The sequence below is a fragment of the Aphelocoma coerulescens genome, chromosome 14 (genome assembly GCF_041296385.1).
Source record: "Aphelocoma coerulescens isolate FSJ_1873_10779 chromosome 14, UR_Acoe_1.0, whole genome shotgun sequence".
Lineage (NCBI taxonomy): Eukaryota > Metazoa > Chordata > Aves > Passeriformes > Corvidae > Aphelocoma > Aphelocoma coerulescens.
In genome coordinates this window covers 13,238,129-13,257,409 of record NC_091028.1, presented here as the reverse complement: position 1 = coordinate 13,257,409, position 19,281 = coordinate 13,238,129, and positions in this window count along the sequence as shown.

Here is a 19,281-nt window from a genome sequence, read left to right as displayed (position 1 = left end):
CACGGAAGCGGAGAAACAGTTGGCACCTGTGGATGTGGGAAGGAGAGGTGCTGCTGCAGGGGAAGAAGCTGGAGTGGGGGAGTGGACTCTGCCATTGTGGGGAACATGGTGGGGTTTGTTCACCATGGGACAGCAGGCTGGAACCTGTGCAGGGACATCCTGGTGAGCAATTCCCTCCTGGGTTGGAGAAATTTCTCTCTGAACTCTCCACTCGCTGCCCTGGTTGGAGAAGACACCCAGAGGATTGAGACTCCCACCAAAGCTCTCCAGGCTTTGAGAGTGGTGAGAAAAATCCAGGCCTGTGATCACTCTCTTTAAAACCTTCTTAGGAATATTTTGGGAGGAATGAGAGAGATGAACCATGACCTGCTTGCAGCCACCCATGTATGTCCCTGGAACAGCAGTGGCACCCGGTGATGAACGTTCCCTTCCCTTTGGGGAAGGTTGGATTTTTATTGTCAACACTGCGTGCCCTGGTGATGTATATAAAGTTGCTGTGGGAGAAGCCAACTGAAGGCTGCAATGATGAGAAAGACCATTAATATCCTTGATGAACTATCTCTAACAGAGTCAATGTTTAGTGACAGACCTGGTGCTGTAACTCAACTACTCTCTGATCCCAGACCAGCAACTGGTCCACTGCACTCTGCTGTCCCACACTGCATAGCTCAGGTGTCTCAGGAAAAAAAAAAAATGTTCAGGACATCATCAAGGATGCTAATCAAGGATTATCAAGGATAATCAGGTTCCTCAAGATTGTAATCAGGATCCTTTTGCCCATTCACATGAAGAAGGCTGGCAAAGTATGGAGCCCACAGAGATGGAACATTTTTGGCCATGTTTAAACCCTTTTCCCAAGCTGGCAGGGAGGCTTGTGAATGGCTGTGGGTCCCACACCAGGCTTGTTTAACCTGGAATCCTCAGGGAATCAGGGCTCTCCCTACTCAGCTGTTTCCCATCCTTCATGCAGTGGATGGGCTGCAGCTCCAGTTTCTGCAGCTCTCTCTGCCGCCAAGGATAAAGTGAAAGCAAAGCTGGCCCTGGGCTGCTGTTTGCAAATAGAGATGAAGACAAACAGATGAGTTCAAGCTGCTGGAAGGAAAACAACACTGTCAGCTCCTCTGCTTAATGGTGGGAACCTGGAAGTGTAAACAAAACCCTGGGCAGGTCCTCCTCATTCCCACCAGCCCTTTGAGTCCACCGGTGTTTTTCAATCTTTACCTCCTAGAACCAATCAATTTTGTGCCAGCCTGTAACTTTTTACTGATGTTGTGGCTGTTTCAGTTAAAGATAACCAGGTGCTGCATCCTTCCCCCCCACCCAGTGCTGGGACCTCTCCTGTGCCTGTTCTCTCAGACCCAGAGGCATCCCCGGATGCTTTTTCATCCCCAGGTCTGCGAAAGTCCTGACATTGTAGGTGCACAGCCAAGGAAGATGCACATGGAGTGCTTTGCCATCCTCCTGTTTCATCACTGAGTTCCCAACACATTTCACCCTCCACCATGAGATCATCCACTCCTTTTAAAGCCCAGAGAAGGGCAACATTACTCCAAAATCTTGTGAGGCTTCTGAATAGAGAGCAAGAGGGCAAGGAGGTGAGCACACCTCAAGGCACATGCTCCTCAAGCCCCAGCAGCACCTCCCCAGCAGCACTTTTCCCTGTGTGTCAAGTCAGACAAGCAAATGCAGTATCTCAATCTCAATTTTTTTTTTTTTTTTTTTTTTGCCTGACAGTCCCTTAATTAGCATGAGATTTCACAAAATCCGCCAAGGCAGCCATCCATCTGTTTTGCTGACTTTCAGTAACAATATTTATCATTGCAGAAGTGTCAAAACAATAAAATCAGATGACATTTATGCAAAGGGTTCCTAACTACTTTAAAAAAGGCCCAAACCTTGAAAGCCTCCTGCACTATACTGCTGGGAATTGTTTGCAGACACAAAGCTGAGAGTAATTCCTTCTGTACCCACATAAATATTTTAAACAAGCCGTCAAAGAACCTTCCAAGGGAGGTGCAAGGATGGCATATGCTTCTCTTTACCAACTTTGTTCCAAGAGGTAAGACCAGGAAAAAAGTAATCTCACACCCTGATGCCTTTTAGTTTCACCCCCCAAAATACTATCTTTTGCGAGTACTTTTCACATTTCAAAAGAGTGCTATATAAATTGGTTCATGCCAGTGACAATTCTTAAGAAATTTAACCTGATCTGCCATGCAGTAAGAAGGGGGAATTAGACAAAAAAATCTGCTTATTTAACTCTAAGGTATTTAAGCCAATATATAAATGAGAATTAATAAATCTGCATTTCCTATTGTCAGCACTAGTTGATTACAGCACTGTGGAGCCCTATCAAAGGGTGCATACGGCACACTAAGTTCTGTAGTGTATTTAAATTATCCATAATAAATTTACCTAACAAATTCGAGTGTAGCTGCATTTTCCCCTTGTCAAGAGTTTCTCTGTGTGGGAGCACTCAGAGTTACGCTCCAGCTTAGCAGATCCCTGTGCAGTGGGAGAGGATGAGCCCCTGTAACCCTGGTTTTGATGGCTTTTTGCAGGGAAAGTGGCTTTGTTCAGCTGAGAGATACCTTCAGCCTGATCCCTGATTGAGCACTGTTCCTCCTCTATCTGATCTCTGCCAAGGTGAGGTTTTAAAGCCATTTTGTGCTCACAGCACAGTTTCTGAAGGTTCTTCTCCTGCAGCTCTTGCATGCTCGCTTTGGAAGGATTTTCAGGGGCCAACACCATAATGGAGCAGGATGCTGGAGTGAGGTGCCCACCATGGATTGGTACAACTGCCCAGTCTGGGTTTGTGCAAGAGCATCCCAGTGAAGGGCAGCAAAGGCAGGGGGGAGAGCTGCTCCTGGAGGAACTTCCCAAGCAGCTGCTCCAGAATAAGTCACTGCTTTCTTCCTCAAGCCAGGGGTGGGGAGCTGGGCTGAGCTCCATGCTGATTGCAGGCATCTGTCTTCTCCTGACAGCTCTGCCTGTTAGTGAAGAGAGTCTGCTGTTTAATTTACCTGACTTGTTAACAGCTCCCTGTTTTGAAGTTGTAGGAAGTAGCTGATTTCACGTTTACAGCTGAAGCATTGAAATCCCATCGGGTGGCTAAAATTCACAAATAATCTGGTAATTTGTCTGCTGTCTTGGGAGCCCATGGGGATGCTTCTCAGTGTATATCACAGTGTATATCACCATGTTTTGGTGAAAAGATTGATGAGCAAAAAGGAGCATGGAACTGGCTGGCCATGTGCCAGGAGGAGCTATCAAAACTGAAAGGCTCAAGGAAATCCCTGCCAAAGAAAGCAGGGATGGGAGCCTTGCACAGCCTTCCCTTGCAGAGGGGTTGCAGAGGAGGGTGGTGGGGAGCTCACAACCTTTGGGGATGGTCTGCTTGCAGGGAAGAACATCCCATCATTGCTGCTGGTGTTTACCAGAGGGAACCAGAACATGGAGATGGGTTGAGTGGGTTTACCTTGGCATACTGCAGCCTCGGCCCCTCAAAATGTCTTGGGCATCAGCTCAGTCCATACAACACGGGGACAAGAGAGAGCCAGTGCAGAGTGGAGCTCAGCTCTCCATGGTGCTCATCTCAGAGAGGAAATTTGCTCTCAGGAGCACCACTGCAGGCAGGTATCACACCCGATAGCTGAAAGTAGAACAACAAGTCTTTAGAGTCTCCTTTCATGAGTGGCTCATCCCCATCATTCAACAGATCAATAACTGGCAGCCCCAGAAACTGAAGGAGAGGAAAACACCATGTGAGTAGTCTGGGGCATCCCAGGACTGCAGGAAGGTGGATTTTGACAGTCGAACCCTCCCTGGTCACACTCACAATCCCTTGCATTACGCACAGAGGATCCTGCAGGGACCACTGTGAAGGGACAGACCCTCTGCTGCACCCAAGTCCCTTCCCCAGCTGCTACAGCAAGTGGAGAGTGAGCAACCTCAAAGCTCAGGCTCTGACTGTGCATCTTCTCCTGGAGTACAGACCACTGCGTGCCTGCTCTAAGGAAAATGATGCAGCTGCCCCAGAAATCAGGCATGCTCGATTTGTAAATGAGATTGGAGTGAGGGAAGGCAGGCTGCAGACATCCCAGCAGAGCAGAAGGTAATCAGTAGGCTGTCCTCTACGGGGAAGGTGTTAAATCCTTCTTGGAATGCTGACAAAAAGAGTTACAGCCCATATGTTTATTGCCAGAAAAATAGTAAAAAGAGTATTGGTTTAACCAAGTCTAACAGCCATCAGAAGGTTTAGACATGTGCTCTCACCTGGAGAGTCACTGTGCAGGGCCGGCAAGAATATTTCACCCCAACCTTGCCATCAAATGATCAAAGCCAAGCCAACAACAGCCACCGGCCCAAAATCCCGCCAGAAGGAGAATGTGGTGGTAAAACTGAACGTGAGGAAATCCCTCCTGCAAACCCTGCTGGCCTGTGAGGTCTCTCCCAGGAGACAGCCATCTCTGCCTTCCTCCCGCAGTGCTCCTGCTGCATCTCCACCTGTTGTGGGCAAGTCCCTGCACTGGGATGCTGCCGTGGGGCTGCTGCTGGGGCAGGGCTTGCTGTGACGGCTGCCCAACCCTGCTGCCCTCTGGCAAATCCAGCCCCGCTTTGTTAGTTTCTCCTGGCGCTTTTGGGGCACTGGTTGGGGTTGGGTGCAAATGGGAGGAAAATTTTGCTATTTGAGATGGACACGCTGGTCCAGTGAAGTGTGGATGTGACGAGATGGGAAGACCCATTTTGAACTGAAGATTCTTAAATTTAAGTGACCTCTCCAACAGAAAAAATAGAAAGGACATTGTTGAAAAGGCAATGAGTGCTTGAAATCAGAGCTGAGGGGAGCAAAACAAAGCTGAGAAGGGGCCCAGTCAGTGCTGCTCAGCCAGGCTGGAGGCACAGGGCAGCCAGTGCTGGGGCTTGGCTGTGCTGTGTTCTCGTTTGCATTAACTAATGCTGCTTGGCATCATGTAATGCGTTATTGTTTTTATTGTTCTTGTTGTAAATACACCTAGAGGCATCTTATAAATAGAATTAATTATAGTTGTTTAATTCATTAGTTAAGTACACAGCGCATTCTGCTCGCTGGAGAGGCTGGGACGGCTGCAGTCAAGGCACACACGTACAAATCCATGTGTGGTCACGTTCACTGTGCCTGGGCCGGTGCCACCAGCTCTCCAGACCCTCTGGTCTCACATTTCCAGCTTCACTCCCACTACTGCCCTTTCTCTCAAAAGCTCATGTCAAAATTAAGTAGTTGCAAGGGGCGTTTGGGAAGATTGGTCTACAGGAGGGCAGCACAGCAGGAGAAGGGTAGAAAATTTGGGTGAAAAGCACTTGAAGCCTTCCCAGGGTTGTGGGTGGATCAGTCTCTCCATTGTGGGATAAGCCTGACTGGAGGTGAGAAGCCAAGGATGCTCCTGAACAGGGTGGGTGGAGCATGTCACACTGTCCTGGCTCCATCTGAACCCAGCAAGGCCAGTTTGGCAAGGGAAATGCTCTATGCCAGGGCAGCTGGAGGGGGAATACCAGTGTTGAGGCTGTTTTCTGAGAGCAGGGAATTCATAGGGCTTCTCACAGGGAAAGGGGACAACAAAGTGCACAGGGCAGCCCATGGCTGATGTCTCACAGTTCTATCTCTGAGCAGACAACTGCAGGGCAGGGAACATATGTGAGGATGAGGATGCATCCCCTCCCATCACAGCAACCATGTGAAAATAGCCTTTTCAGGAAACAGATGAGTTTCCCAGAGTAGGGGCAATGCAGGCAGTGTTTGAGTGAGGATATTCATGCCAGCCTCTGTCCTGCCTCTCCTTTAGCCCAGGCTGGGGGCAAACCCAGCCCTTGGGAAGCACTGCAGAGAGAAGGGGCTTTAAACCAGGCCAGGGTCTGCTTTGAGACTTTTGCAGGTCCAAGCTGGCAGTGATGGGAACCAGCTCCACAATTGTCCTGCACCATGGACAGTTTCTTCCTCCCCTTCACCTATCGTGGCTCACAGCAGAGTTTTATGAGCTCACCCTGCCCAGGCTGACCCAGATCAGAGCTGCCTCTCTCACAGGAGCAGAACTGTTTTTCTCCAAACCACAACACAACTGAAAAAACAAAGCGGGTCAATACATCACAGAGCGCACACTTGAAAGGCAAGAGGCATAAAACTCATGTCATTGATGCAGGGCAAACCCTGCTCCCCTTCCCTGATCCTCAGGACATTCCCAGGGCTGGGAGTGTCCTTTCCTGATGTGAGGATGGTACTGAGAGCTCAGGCACTTGCTAAAGCTTGGAGAAAGGTGAAGGAAATCCCCATGCAGAGCAATGGTTATGACCACTGGACTCAGGAGGAGTTGTGTCCGGTGTTGGCTGTGATACTGCACATGATGTCCCCATGGGCTGCAGCATCCCCATCATTCCCTCAGGAGCAGAGACACTGGCAGTGGTCACAAAGCCCAAGCCAGGAGGACTTGAGCACCTTGCAAAGAGGCAGAGAGAAGTTTCTCTCTGTGACAAAATAGCAGGGTGGTAAAGATTTAAATTCAATCAGGGAGGAGTTCTAGCCCCTTTTTGGTCACCAGGCCTCGCTCTGCATTAACCTCACCTGGAAGGAATGGCGATGCCAAGGACCTGGCTCACAGAACTCAGGCATGCCCTGGACAAGAGAAGTTGTTTAAAACAACCCCCCTCTTGCCTGCGCCGAGGCCACCAGGAGCATCTTTGAAAGGTGTTGCTGCATCCCTTTGCAGGCAACTGCCTTTCATTACTGCAGGATTGGGAGGCACTCACAACAAGATGGAAAAAAATAATAACCAAAGGAAACCCAGTGAAGCCCCATGTGATAATAAAGGCTGACTCTAACTAACAGTTGTTATTCAGACATTGTTAATGATATTATAAGCACTGCCATGTGCTAGGCAAGCTGTGACACGCGCCCCGGTGGACATATGGATAATCAGATCACATGCCTGCTTCAATCAAAGCCATAAGTACCAACTTGATCAGAATCAGAAGCAAGCCCAAGCTGACAGGAGCTGGGGATGTGCTTTTGGGAAACATGCTCTGACAGATAAGAAAACAAATAAGAAGGGGAGTCATCACTGTGATGCCAGAGCGTCCTTGCTGTGCGTGAGCCAGCCCAGCCCAAGAGTGCCCAGCCCCTCCGGGACAGAGCCTGGCCCTGAGCTCCCACAGCGAGGGGCTTCCAGCTCCAGGGCATCATGGCCACCACAAGAGATGACCGCACCCAGAATCAACTGCAGCAGGAGTTTTCCTCTCTGCTGGCGCTCCAGATTGTTGCCCTAGCTCGGGAGGAAGACTCTTGCCAGAGCTGCTAAGGATGGAGGTGGTTGAGATGCTTTACCTCGATTCACCTCCTCCGTGCAGCCAACTGCACACTGCAGTGTGGTGCAGAGACACAGCTCCCTCCAGCACACACCTGAGCACTGCCAGTCAAGTCCCAGGCAGCTCACTGTCATTAGAAACACTGAACATAATCACCAAATTTAATGCCTTTATCATTGCTCGATGGACCAGTGAACAGAGGAGCTAAAAGAAAGACAATTAGAAGCGTCAGTCTGTGCTAATTTTTTTTCCATTGCCTTGCTTTTGTCTAAAGAGTTATTAATTTCCCAATTGTGAAATGTAATTTTGTTTGGGGGCTTTTGTTATATTTGTTTTGTCATGTGGCTAATGCAGTTATTTGCTGCACACAGCCGCTTTTCTCCTGCTCAGCCCGTTTAATGGAATTCTTTGGTAGCTTTGATTTAAAACCATTTTGGTTTAGTGACCAGGCCACTTCTGCAAGGGGGAATCAGATTGTTTCCTGGATTTCTGAGTCATATTTTGGTCAGCAAGATTCACTTCTTTAAATGCATGTTTTCATGAAGGTTTTTAATCTGGTTGTTTTGGCTCCAGTGGAGACAAATCTCAGCAAGAAACAGCGTCCTCCTCCCATCCTTGTCCCACACCAAAACCCTTTGCCACTCTTTTTAGGAGAAAACCCCAAGGAGCAGCCCTTCTGTGTACCCTTCCTCCCCTGCACACACATTCCCACTAATGGCTGCAAAATCTTGGACCATCCCAGACTTTTCCTTCCCACAAATGATGACCACGAAGCAGAGCCACTGCCACCTCAGCCCTGCTGAGGCTCTTGGCAATGGCTGCGCACCAGGCAGACCCGCAGGATCTGTTTTTGTTACGTCATAAACCACACCTGAAAGTTGTTTTTTCCACTCCAAGTGTTTAACTGGAAGGCCTCCTACAGCTCCAGAGCCCTGCTGAGCTGGATGGCAATGCAGGGAGTGAGTAAATTGCCCTTTTAGCACGTTTTCTCTGGCAAGAGGATTTTCAGTACCAGCCCTCCCTCCACGTGAAATCCAGAGCGAAGGAAAACTGATTTAAAACCAATCACTAACACTTACACACAGTCCCTTATTCGAGCATCCCTCCCCATCTAAGCTTCATCTTGGACTAGTGAATCAATCCTGTCTCCACTGCCGCTTTCCTAAGTAACAAACCAAATCAGATGATGGCATGGTCTCCTCTAATTGACTGAGCTGCACAAGTGTAGCCACATCGTGGGATGTGGGACACAAAGTATGTCAAGATATTGATGAACCCCAGGCTGAGGGAGGGAGGAAGCAGGACTGGACCCAGGTCCAGCACTCACAAGGCTGGGGACCTCAACAGGAGAACTGCAGTTTGTCAGGAGCAGGAAAGTTGAGGCACGGGGAAGTTGGGTGTGTCCTTCACGAAAGATCAAATCTGGTTTGTAGAGAGATGATCCATCAGAGCGTGACTCAACACATGTGGATTTGAAACCACGTGCAGGTCAGGTCTTCTTGCATTTTGGTTGCATCTGCTTCACTGAAAACTTTGGGATTCATCTGGTTTTACAAGGTTTTCTTACCACAAAGCCACAGTTTTCATGATTTTTTTGCTGAATGAAATATTCAGCCCAATTCTGTTGGGGTTAGTGAATGCACCTCCATCCTCCATTTGTCCCCCTTTGGGTGCACACCCCTCTCTCCTCAGGGCTTGCATTCCATGTCCCTATTGTCACGTTGTTTCCAAGGTGGACAAACCAGGGACATTTCCACACCAGGCTTATCCCAGGCTCCAGCGGTGTGATCACTGGGGCATTCCTCTCACCTCTTCACTCCCCACCACTTGTGCAGGTGACATGGAGATCGTGGTGATTTTTCTGGTCATCTCAGGCAGATGAGACCTGCAGTGTCCACAGCTGACAGCTGACATATGGGATGGGACACTTCAGCAGCAAGTGCCAGTGGTCTCTCCCACTTTGCCATGGAAGTCATGGTTCAGAGCAGATTTACCCTGCAGGGCTGAGGAAAGGGCTTTAACCTTGTGGGGTTGTGCTCTGCAGAAGCAAGAGATACTTTATTTATCTGCTAGGAGTGGTACTTAATGCCCTTAAGGGGCAGTGCCAGGGGCCTAGGCAGCTTCCAGGGACAAAATACTCCCTGTTTGGTCCTTCATAAACTTTTCCCTTCCTGCAGAACTGTGCACCTCTGCCAGCTCTTGCCCCACCTCTCCAACTTGGATGGAGCTCATCTCAATGACGCCCTGGCCAAGAAAAATCCCAACTCCACCAGGAACCACAATCTTCAAACCACACCTGGCTCTGTGAAGCCCTTCAGAACCAAGCCCTGCTGCCCACGTGGGCTCCTGCCCTCTCAGCCCAGCATCCCTGGAGTGGCACCAGGGGGATTCTCAACTCCACCAGGCACCGCCGGAGAAGTGAAATCATCACCTCGTGTGGCTGGACTGGGAACAGGTGTGTGAAAAGCAGCACCCAGGCACCCGCTCGAACAACGTTGTTTTTTCCTTGCGTGCCATAAATCAGAGTGCTAATCTTTCACTGTCCGGCGAGATCTCTCACTGGGAGGGTGATAAATTGCCCTCCAGCCCCTGACAGCTGCTGGGAAATCACTCACAGCCCGAGACAAACCTCTAAATCTGACATTATAGAGTGTTGAAAGGAAGAATGTCTGTTTTTATAACCTACCTCAGTTATAATAAATATTTAAAATCCACATTAACATCCTCTTATAGTTACAATCTGCCCTCTATGGAACAGTGTCCAACTTAGATTTAATTAGCAACTGAACCTTTGCAGTCCAAGCTCCTATTTAGGCTGAAGATCCAAATCTCCAGTGAAATGCTTCTGTTTTCTTAAACTACCTGCACTGTAATAAATATTCGCCATGTCGCCAGGCAGCTCTGTTGGAGACAGTGCTCTTTTTGTCTTCTCAAAGGCTAACATTTAATTTAAATGATAGGGTCTTTCCAGACTCCAGGGGGAATTTGTTTCCTGCTCTCCATAAACTTTGCCATACTTCACCTCCAAGGCACCAGGAAAATACAGGAATGGAAACACCTTGATGCAGGTATGAGACTGGAGTGATGAAAATAAAATCTGGGCACGACTGCTCTGGCTTTTGGTCATGGACACGTGCTAGAAACACAGAGCAGAGACCTCCCCTTCTACAAAACTGCAGAGAATTTGGGAGCTGGATTCCAAACTTCTCCAGTTGGCTTCTCTTGGAGAGAGGGAACTAAAAATACCTGCCCAGAAGTTTTTCTGTGTTCACTCTTTTTCCCACCTGTTTTTGCATGTTGCCTTGTCTCCTCATTTATTATTTTACTCCAGTTTTTTCCAGAAGGCAACATTCAATCTGGCTTCTCCCCTCTCTCTTGACTAGTATTTCATCAAGGTCTTTATCAAAAATATCACAGGAATAAACACAGGGAGAAGTGTTAAAAAAGAACAAAGTTTCCTGCATCTCCCTTCACAAAAAATCCTACACTTGTCCATTTTGAATTTTGGTGGTTTCTTCCCTGTCCTGCCTATTTGCAGCTGCCCTATGACTGTGTCAGCCTACGGCAGAGGGACGAGGAGTGTTACATCCAGAAATCAGCCTGACCCACATGCCCACAGCCCCCTGGCTCCAGAGGTGCCCTGGAGCTGCTCCACCAGCCCATCTGGATACCCTCTCTGGGCAGGCTCAGAGCGGCTGTGGCTGCAGCTCCAGGGCCAAGGCTGGCGGGGAGGTTTGCTAAAAATTCTGGAGGTGTCAACCACCCTGCCAGCACCCTGCTTGGGGGTTGTGGTTAATAGGAGAGGGGTCAGGAGGCTGCAGGCAGGATGGGGAAGCAGGACAGCTGCGGTGTGTGCACATGCTTCCCCTTGATTTCATATTTGGGCGCCCTGCGTCCATCCCAGCTGCTGCTGGAATCAATAGCAGGGTATCAATCAAGGCATCCCAGAGGAAACCCGCTGCTCACACAGAAATAAACAGACATTTTCCTTCTGCATGTCACAGAAAGCTACAGACATCTCCTGGCATTGTCTGAACTGAGGGTAAAAGGGACACAGCATCTTCAGCTCCACCATCAGAGAGTAGCTTATGGAAATTGGAGTGTACATTATGTGCATTGGATATAAATATACATGCAGACACAGCTTGGCCTGTGTTAAAGAGTCAGACAAGGGCTCCTGTTTCATTTCTAGTTCTCCAAATGATGGCAGAGACACCAAAGGGCATGCAGCTTTTAAAAGAGCATCCTCTAAGCCCTGGTGTTTTGCCTCCTGCGTATGTCCTGCACTGGAAGCTTAATCCAGATGCCTCCAGCGAAGGCAATCTTTGTGAAAGAAAAACCATGAGCATCCTGGTGGCACTTGCATCATTTGATGGCCTGATTGGGAGCTTCTTATCTCTAGTATTGCAATTTATATTGTGTTTCCCTTTTCATTTCCAGTTTGTTTCTGGCTTAGCCATTGCTGAGTCACTGCTGTCCCGCCAGCCTCCAAGGATGGCAGGAGATGAAAGTGTAGCTGATCAGCTCTCACCTACCCTCCAAAGCAAAAGCAGAGCCTGCTTCCAACATCCCCTCACCCCAAACCACTCCTGCCTTGGTATCTGTTTGCATGAGCAGCCTGCTGTGAATCTTGCTTGGGTTTGTAGAGATAGCATCACCCCCCTTGGGAAACAGCCAGTGCATTTTACCAGGAAACCTGCTGTTTTACAAAGGGTTTACAACCAGTGGCTCCTTCCTCTGAGAAAAGTTACATTCTCGGGCATTCGAGGTTTGTTTTTTGATTATGCGGGAAGTGGTGTGAATGGAAGTCACAGAGTCCTTATGGGAGAGAGGTAACATGAATCCCCAGCAGCTTTCTTAACCTTTGCTTTTGCAGATGTTTTCAGCTTTGCACAAGGAGCTCCCAGGAAGTCTCAGATGCAGAGCACATGGGAAGAAAGATGCTGAGACGCCCACAATTCTCTCAATGCCTGCACTGTGCTGGGATGGCAAAGGCGTTAGGAGGGTCTGCCTGCTCTGCCCACCCGAAGGACCACAAAAGGATGTTCAGCACTTCTGGGATGAGCAGGGAAAGAGGTCTGGAAGAAACTGCTCTCTTACCATAGTAGAAGAGAAGGGGTTTTCAGCTCTTCCTAGACACCAAACTACTGTTTCATGCAAAACTGGTGTCCAGGGATGTATACCTCAGGATAATCCCAGTCTTCCCTGGGATTGCCAGCAGAAGAGAGAAAGCAGGAGCCTCCCTCAGCAGCAGCACAGCGTGGTGTGTAGATCTTCATCACACACTGGTGTGTGGGAAAACTGACTCCTCCTGGAGAGGGTGAGGAAGGCTGAAGGACCACATCCAGGCAGCCTCAGCTCCAATTCAGCTGCTGTGCTGAGCATTTGTCATGCCTAGCTCAGCTAGACCCCCAAGGAGGGTGACCTGGAGCCACATCTCAGATGTGCCTATCACTGTCCACTGAGGAGGGACAAGGTTTTAGGTGGAGCTCAAGTCCTCAGGCCATGTTTAAATTTCTTTAGGATGACAGATATGAACAGTTAGACTCCTAAAAGAATTAAGTTCTACAACCTCTTCTCTACCTTCTTGCCCACCTTTTTGCTCCTGCAGTTGGTATTATGCAGAAAGATGGACTAGATCAACTCATGGCCTCAGCCATCACCTGTGGAAGCTCAGGGAGGAGCAGAGAAAACAAAGAGAAGAAGGAAAATCAGCTTTCCTGGCAGAAGCACTGCTCCAGATTCCTGAGAGCCAGCATACTGCTGAGTCTGAAACCAGACCCAGCTCAAAACAAGGTTGGTCCCCAAGGAGGAATGTGCTCAGGAAGCTGAAGGCAAAACACCGGGTGACAATGGGTGAGCAGGTGACAAAAGCAGGCAGAGATGAGGTGTGGCTTTGAAACTCCTGCAAGCTGCTTGCCCAGTTTTGTGTCTGGAAGCCTCTCACGGACAGTCGGCACCGGCTCGTTGTGAGCACTGGTGCTCAGTTCCTTTATAGGCAGCTATTCCCCACGGATGGCATCAGCCGTGCTGCTAGCCAGCAGGACAGAGCTGTGCACCCTCATTAATCAACACCATGCTTCGGGAGAAACGCTGAGTTCATTCTCATGTGTCTCCTCAGACCTCTGGGGACTGACTTGTCTCTAGCTGAGGCTGGTAGTCACCTGGAACAGTTTTCCAGCCCCCCCCTAAGCAGCAGGAGTGTCCATTAACTACCACGGATCGGTGGGGACGGTTTGTAAACTCCGGATACATATGGAGGGGCCCGGGCGCTTATTGGCTGGTGCTTTCCGCTCTCAGAAATGGGTCATTTAAACAGAAAACTGTAAAGTGTTCATGCCTCTGAATGCAGAGAAACTATCAAAACAAGCTCCTGTCTCCATGCCACAGACCCAGCATTCAAACAGAGACTCGGGGCATGTTCTACGGGAACGATCCAAGTGCTCCCAGCAGATTCCTTTCCTTTTTCTGATGTCTTACACAATAAACATTTCAACTCTCTGGCTCGAGAGCAGACCTACCCCAATTACCAGGACAGCTTGTTTTGTTTGGAGTAATAGTTAAGGGTCCAATCCTGCATCCCTGGAGCCAGTGAGAAAACTCTCCTTGCTCCCAGTGGGCCTGAATCCAAGGGAGCCCCACGGTACATTAGAGACACCACTGTTACCGGGAGGATATTTTTGTCTTTCCTTATGGAAACAAAACCAGCTCTAGCAAGTTCTGCCATGGCTCCACCTACACAAGGGTGGAGACATCGTGGCTTCCCAATGAGATGCAAGGCAGAAGTTGGCATCACCAAATGGTGCTGCTATAGGCACATCTGTGACAGCAGGCCACCAGGGCTTCACCGTGTCCTACAGCTGAGTGACCTTTTGTCCATGTCACTTGGACATCTGCAAGCCAGAGTGCAGCACCACAATCCCTAAGGCCTTGGAAATCTCAGCTCTGAAAGGCCACATCTCAGGAAGCTGGAGAGGGCAGGAGTCAGAAAGAGATTGGAAAGAGTTAAGGTTTGGAAATTAATGACCAACCAAAAGAAAAAAAGTGGATTTAGTAGATGAGATCTGAATACAACCAGCCAGTCAGTAATTGTTATATTCAGAGTGGGTGTTATACAAAGTTGGGCTGTTTCTCCCAGCGTGGTAAGGGATGTACAGCTGGGAAGTTCAATGACGTGGAGAAGTGAGCTCAGGGAGAGGAGATTGTGCAGAGACTTGAACAAAGAGACAAGAGTCCAGAAATGAAACATGTCTTTGTGAATGATTATCCAGCTCTCCTGGGGAATGTGTTAATAGAGAAGATATTTTTGAAGGGCCACAATGCCAGAGTGAAAAAGTCTTGGAGGGCTTGGAAAGAGGAAATAGGCAGCTACAGCTGCCCTGAACCCAGCTGTGTCATTTGAGCAGGTACAGTGAGAGCTCTTCTGTGAATAACCTCCAGGTCACTCAAACTCCAGGGCTAAGCAAACTCCATCTCTGCCTCGTCTGAAGGCTCCAGTGAAGCCTATCAGCTCACTCATTTACCTTGTTAAGTGCCATCTGTGCGTTATCAGCCACGTGTCACATCCAGTTATTCCTCCCAGCTCCATCACCGCGCTCAGCAAAGGTGCGTCTCTATCTGAATATTCACGAGTGAGATGAAGTCCATCTGCCCACACTACCAATATGTAGCTGGTCAGGGTGTCTTCTGTAGTATCCCATGCTCATGAGGCTGATTTTTATTTTCTGAAATTTTTGGAATTACCCCTCAGCAATCCAATCCACCTTGTTATGGTCTCCAGAAGGCAGGATCAAGATAAACAGTACCAAAAGAGAGTAGACAGCTCTATGCTGTCAGAGTTTCTCAGTGCAGGGAGACTTCAGGATTTTCCTCCTGTTCTTTCAGCTCTTAGAATATCCCAAAACGACACAAAATGTACCTCTTGCAAGATCCCATCTAGCCAGAAAGAGAATCCAGTGGCTGTGATATAGAAATACTCTATCACTGAGCATCTCTCTGATCCTGCTCTGGTTTTGGGTTTGCACCTGGATGGACAAATAGATGTTATGAAGACAAAGTTGATAGATATCTCCAAAACTTGTTAAAAGGAGTATGGCTGGTGCTTGTTAAGACTATAAGCAGGATATCACTACCATGGGGCTGACCCTGCACCAGGCAGGAGCACCCATGCAGCCTTCAAATTCTCCAAAATCTGTCTCTGAAAATGGAAGGGGCAAGCATATTTTAAAAAGGAAAAATTTATAGCAAAATAATTGAAAATTAATAAAAGTATTTCTGCCTTTCCCCAATGTTTTCAACCTTTTTTCCAGGAAAGAGCTATTTTTCAAAATTTTCCCAAAAGCCTAGAGTGTTTCTGAATACCCTCCAGCAACATTCTTTCATTATTTCTTGGAAAATACATGTTTCCAGAGGTTTAGGTGAATAGCAGGACCAGTGCTGAGCTGGCAAGAAGTGGGGAGCACGATGTGAAACCCTCTGGGCCTTACCTGGAGGAAACCACTCTGCTTCACTTTCTCACACAAGCTTTGGGTTTAACATAAATCTCCTTTGTAACAGAGGCCTGAGCAAATGCCAGATGTGGGATTTAATCTGTGCATGGCCTCGACCCTCTGACCCTTGGCAAGATGTTGAGCTGGAGACCGGCATTGGTCCTAAATATCTAAAAGGATGAAACCATGGTGTGCTAAACTGGCATAAACCCTATTGCACACGCCCTCTGGGGCTATTTCTGCTTATTCTCCACTGCAAAGCAATTCTCCCAGGAGTCTGGCTTGCAGCTTGCTGCTGTCTCCTTTAACCACATGTGTTTTTGCATGGGGCAGGAGCTGCTGGGTGCTTGGGCTTGAGCATCCTCCCTGGCACCTCTCTTCCAGCACCGTGCCAGATGACGGCGTGTTGATGAGTTCTGGCTCTGCAGCCTCCATGGTCACAGGCAAGCAGGAAAGGGGCAGGGAATGATGGCTTGGACATGTCCTGAAGCCCGCTGCCCGCCTGGGCAGGGCAGACCCGGTGGCTCCACACTTTTCCATGCTGTTGGCACTGCCAAAGCGAAGGGATCCGATGGCTGCACTCCCCTGCGTGTGCTGTCAGTCTTTCTGTCCGCCCAGATCCGTCTGCCTTTGTGCACCTTCCCTTGCAAGCGGCAATTTCTGACAGCTAATATTTCACAGAAACCGGAGCCAGCTCTCTCCCTCCCTCCTTTTTTTCCCTCTCTCTCTCTTCTGTTTATGAAGCTGAGGGTAAGTGTTTAATTAGTTGCCTAATTGCCTGGGTAATTGGTAGACATACTCAGCTCTCCAAGTAATCAGTCTGAACAGGCCTTGAAAATATCTGGCCCAATATTCATTAGTGCAGTTAAATCGTTAAACAGTTACTGTGTTTGGTTCCCGACAAAGCCCCGCCAAGGGCTGCGCTGGCTGCGGGGCCGCTCTCCCAGCGTGGGGGACACCAGGGACACCCCGCTTCCAGGGAAAGCTGCTCCAGCCACGCCTGCTGCCAGAGGGGCTGGGGCTGCTGGAAGGGAAAACCCCAGTAAGTGCAAAGGGCAAAGTGGGAGATCTGTCCCCTGTGCAGGGGACATTGGCAATGGGAGAGGTGCCTCCTTTTCTCTGCTTGACCTCTTGCTCCAGCCTCCCTTTCCCGTGCTGTTGGCTTCAGTCCCCTCTGCGTGTGAGCAGCTGCCCCTCTCCCTCTCTTGGCCACCGCAGGTTTGGAAGCCGGTTTTGCCGTTAGCCCGAGCATCAATGTGAATATTGTCTCAGCGGGCTGCCCTGACCAGAGTAACTCATTAAAAGGGCCCTGGCCAGTCGTGCTCTGGCTCAGGACAAAGTCACGTTCTGCCAAGTGCTGCCAACCCACTGCCTGGTTGATCTGTCCGCCCGTCGATCTGTCCCTTCCAGTGGATGGGGTTGGCACTGGTGAGGAGCTGAAGCCTTGAAGGTGGTCTCCAAAGGGCTCCCCTTCCCCACAGCCAAGCTTCAGTCAGGGTCTAGCAGCAACTTCAGATTATAGGAAATTCCAGATGCAAATTCCTGCGTGACCATCCAAGAGGCCGCGCTGCAGTAAGGAGAATGGCATCAACGCGTCTGGCTCTGGAGGCAAAGGATTTGAGACTCGAGCAAATAATGAGGAACCAGCTCCCCTCTACCTGCCTGGTCCTTGTAGTGGGTTGATTGGGCAGCATAGAGTCCACAGTAGATGTGATTAAAAGCAAGCAAGATGCAGCTGTAGCCCGGTGTGGCTGGACAGGGCTGCCAGTGAGGGAGCTGCTCAGAGCGCTCCCAAACGGCTCTGAAACGCCTCGAACAGTGAGCCCTGAACACTGTGCCCAGCTCAGCAGGTGGTAGGCAGGGATATATGACCTCGAAGTTATTTCTAGCAATGATTCAAGGCAAATGCATGTGTTACGAATCTCTTCCTCGTTAAAAGGTTACTTGGCTGCAGATCCTTGTGCAATTAAGTGCAGAGGGGATGGGAGCCGGCTCTGCTTTCCCAGCCCAACCTCTCCAGCCAATACCCCCTTCCTTCCCTTGGTGTTGCCAGAAGCCTGTGTCCAGCAGCTACACGTGCTTCATTTCCCACTGAGCTGGCTCATCCCCCTTTCCAGCGCTTGAGGTCACCTGTTTAGGGTCTGAGCCATGAGTTTATTGCTCCCTACCAACTCCTGACACTCCCCAAAAACCCTGTGCAGAGCAACTCAAAGAAGGGACTGAGGTCCTGGGCAGTGGCAGAGGGGAAGATGACAACATCCAGGCATGTAAATTCCTAATCAGATCTCTCACCTTGGCTTTTGCCAGGCCAACAGTTGGGCTCCTGGCAGACAGGACACTGACCTGAAAACGAGGACAGGACACGCTCCGCCAGACCCCAGGGCAGCCGGGTGGCCCTGTGCCAGCACTGCCAAGTACCAACCTCCCTGCACAGAAGGCAGGGCGGGATTTGGGGCAGGGCAAGAGGGAAATTGGAGGAAGGCACAGAAAAGGTCCAGAAAGTGAAAGGGGAAATAAAAAGGTAAAGAAGGGAGAATTTGGGTGTGAGCTTTGACCCAGGGGTGAAGAGGAAATTGGAGATGGTAAGTTAAAAGGGAAAGGATGCTGAAGAGATCAGAGAAGCTTTTTGTTTCTGTGCAAGAGATATTGACAGCTGGAGGAGAAAACTTGAGATGGTAATGTAAGGATTTAGGGGAAGGCAAAACACCCTGCTGTGCAGTAAATCCAGGAGATGTGCATGTACAGAGGGTGGCATGAATGTTACCTGACCCCAAACCCCAGGAGAGCTGGCAAGGAGCACTTTGGTGTGGCTGTACCTGTTGGAGCAACCAGCCCACCAGGCAGGAGCCCTGTGCTTCATCTGCATCAGGGGCATCTTCCTCCTGTGCTCTTCCTCCTTTGTTCATGTATCTTTTGGGATTTTCAGGAGAACATCCCATCCCTTTTGGGGATGATGTATGACAGTTCCTAGAGCCTCCCTCCGCTAGGAATGGGGATGAGTGCCTGCCCAAGGGAAGGTTTTTGGGCACAGGGGAGCACCAAGCCCCAATGAGTCTCCTGGGGAAGAGGAAGAGCATGCAGGGGGAGGAATGTCAGAAGCGACTAAGAAATAGGTCTGCATCCATTACTCTGCTGGGCGGTCCTTTTGAGTCACTGGCTGGCTTTGTTCTCACCAACATCTGTAAGAGATTACAGATGCCTTCCTCGCCGAGGACATGGACAGGATCTATAAATACCACGAGCCAGGGGTTGCTGCTGTCAGAGGAGAGCTCTGCCTGGGTGGCCTGGAGGCCAGCCGCACACAACAGGCCCGGGAATGCAGGCTGTGTCCCTAGCCAGGCACCTCGGGGAAGTCTGGAAGGACTAACACAAGGTGGTGACACCACTGGCAGGGTCTTCCCTGGGATGTGCTGATGCATAGCCAGAGACAGCTGGGAATGCAGCCGGGCAGTGGGAG